This window comes from Somniosus microcephalus, unplaced genomic scaffold (genome assembly GCF_052327205.1).
Source record: "Somniosus microcephalus isolate GS21.2 unplaced genomic scaffold, FLI_Smic_1.0 unresolved_chr8, whole genome shotgun sequence".
Classification (NCBI taxonomy): domain Eukaryota; kingdom Metazoa; phylum Chordata; class Chondrichthyes; order Squaliformes; family Somniosidae; genus Somniosus; species Somniosus microcephalus.
In genome coordinates, this window is record NW_028225186.1 from 35,215,533 (window position 1) to 35,218,471 (window position 2,939).

General features: G+C 43.9%; 1 non-coding gene across 1 annotated transcript; it reads right to left on the bottom strand.

Moving 5' to 3' along the window:
* Nucleotides 1-787: 787 nt before the first annotated feature.
* On the bottom strand, nt 788-869 carry trnap-ugg (transfer RNA proline (anticodon UGG)). Its single transcript has one exon. It is a non-coding gene; the product is annotated as a tRNA-Pro (tRNA).
* Nucleotides 870-2,939: the final 2,070 nt, after the last annotated feature.

Genomic DNA, 2,939 nt, shown 5'->3' on the forward strand with positions numbered 1-2,939 from the left:
CATGACAGTTGTTAATGTTTCTGCCATAATTATTCACACCTCATCTTGAGCCATCCTTTGTTCGTTAACTTGTCCTATTACCTCTCCTTTTGCCTTGCACCATCATCCCTTTTGTCAGTCAATCTCTCCTGCCTTCCATTCTATCACAGACATTCCCTTTGTTCTTACCTCACCTCCACCCACCCCTGCTTAAAAATCCCTCTTCCCTAACCTTTTCCTGTTCTGACAAAGGGTTCGGCCTGAAAGGTTAACTCTGTTTCTCCCTCACTGGATGCTGCCTGACCTGCTGAGTGTTTCCAGCATTCTCTGTTGTTATTGAAATGAACACAATGACAGAGTTTAATCACTCATTATTAGGATTTGTTTAGCTTATATTTGTGTGGCCGCGTGGCCTAATGGGTAAGGCGTCTGACTTTGGTATAAATTTTGATGCCATCAGAAGATTACAGGTTCGAATCCTGCCGCTGTCCTTTTACACACTTTTTAATTTGTATTCTACTTTAGAAAACCAAACCGCGTTTCCACTCTTGTCCTTCCAAACATTGCAGGGTTCCTTATTAAATGGAATTTTTACGTGTTCTTACTTGTAAATTTCTCACTGATCTTTGCAAATAGTTTCAAACAAATCCACAATATCTAATTGATGACAAATTAGTGTTTTCAATTGGAACAACAGCTTTGTGTTAATCAGTGTCATAACGTGCAGTGGATGGAATTCTGATCAGTTTCGGGGCCAGTGATCTCCACAAGGAACCGATGAAATAAAATAAAGAATTTGCAGCAGATTCACTGCGAGCAGGGTTCGAAACTGCGTGGCGAAACCCCATTGGAATCCAAGTCCAACGCCTTAACCACTCGGCCATCGCAGCTGGCCAAATGTAAATGTTCAACGGTGGAATGACTGGTGCAAACTATTAGACAACTGCCCTGCACAATATAAATGGAAGGAAGTTGTGTGACAGCTGTACACAGAGGCCTGGTTAGGCCTCTGTGTACAGTTCTGCGCACTGCACCTTGGAGGATGTGCGGTGCAGATTCACGAGTGGGTTACCAGGGCTCCAAAGGTTAGACTATGAGCAGAAATTACATAATCTAGGCTTGTATTCCCTGGAATATTGAAGATTAAGGGCGGAGATCATAGAAATACAGAAATTAACGCCAGAGAAGGAGGCCATTAGGCCCATTGGGTCTTTGCCAGACGAAAAAGAGATATTTTGCCAAATCCCACTTTCCAGCTCTGGGTCCGTAGCCCTGTAGGTTACAGCACTTCAAGTACATATCCATAGTGCTTTCTATTAATGTGATCGGTAGTGACTTCCAGATCCGCTCCACTCTCTGTGTGAAAATGGTTCTTTTCAACTCCTCTTTAATCATTTTACCAGTTACTTTCAATCTACGCCCCTGATCATTGACATTTCTGCTAAGGGAAATAGGTCCTTCCTATACACTGTATCTTGGCCCCTCAGTATTTTTTGCATCTCAATTGTGTTTCCCCTCCACCTCCTCTGCTCCAAAGTAAAAACCCAACCCCATCCAATCTTTACTTATAGCTAAAATTTTCCAGTCCTGGCAACATCCTAGTAAATCTCCTCTGTACCCTCTCTAGTGCAATAACATCTTTCCTGTACTGTGGTGACCAAAACTGTCTGCAGTACTCTAGCTGTGGCCTAACTAATGTTTTATACAGTTCAAACATAACAACTCAGTTCTTGAATTCTATACCTTGGCTAATAGAAACATAGAAACATAGAAGATAGGAGCAGGAGTAGGCCATTCGGCCCCTCGAGCCTGCTCCACCATTCAATGCGATCATGGCTGATCATCTACATTCAGGACCCGGTCCCTGCATTCTCCCCATAACAGTTGATCCCTTTAGCCTTAAGAAATATATCCAACTCCTTCTTGAATATATTTAATGAATTGGCCTCTACTGTCTTCTGTGGTAGAGAATTCTACAGGTTCACCACTCGCTGGATGAAGAAATTCCTCCTCATTTCAGTCCTAAATGGCTTACCCCTTATCCTTAGAATGTGACCCCTGGTTCTGGACTCCCTGACCATCGGGAACATCCTTCCTGCATCCAGTCTGTCTAATCCTGTTATAATTTTATAAGTTTCAATGAGATCCCCTCTCATTCTTCTAAACTCCAGTGAGTTGGGGGGAGGTGGAGTCTAGGTCAAGGGGACCTTACCCTAAAATAGGAACCAGGCCGTTCAAGAGAGAATTTAGGAACCATTTCTTCATACAAAAAAGGTCGAAGTGTGGAGCTCCCTCCAACAAACGGTAGTTGTTGCTAGATCATTTAATGATTGTTTATCTGAGATCGATAGACTTTTGCTAGATCAGGTTATTAGGGGAAAATAATAGACTTGTTTAACAAAAATTTCTATTAATATAAGTATACTTTAAAAAGGATGGCGAGTGTGACCCACCTGGTGGGTAAATAGGCACGGTGCATGTAAGCAGATCTGCAATGTAAGTAAAGGTAGTGTGCACCCTGGTGGCTGAATGTGCATGGTGCGTGTTAGATAGTCTGCTTCTTTACAGACAACTGATGGCTGCCTATGGTTCATCAATTCAGGACGTTCCTAACCAACAGCTTTTTTGGACTGAATGATGCATACGATTTGCTTGTCCCAGTAATAAAGTGATTCATTCTGTGTGTGTATAAAAGGGATCAACTGTCAGTCCTCGATCATTCTGGGACTAGGGACAGGGTCACTGGCAAGGCTTAGAAGCGAAGCAGGGTGAGGCCTGGTTAGTATCCTGGAAGGATGACCATCAGGGCAGACCAGGTGCAGAAGGTCACGGGAGGAGCGGTTGGTGAGAAGGTCATGGAAGGAAACCCGGGAGGTGCGGCTGGTGAGCAGGCCCGGGCGTTGGGCTGAAGATTGTCAGACAGGAGGAATGGTGGAAATGGAATGGCGGCGCGCACAGAC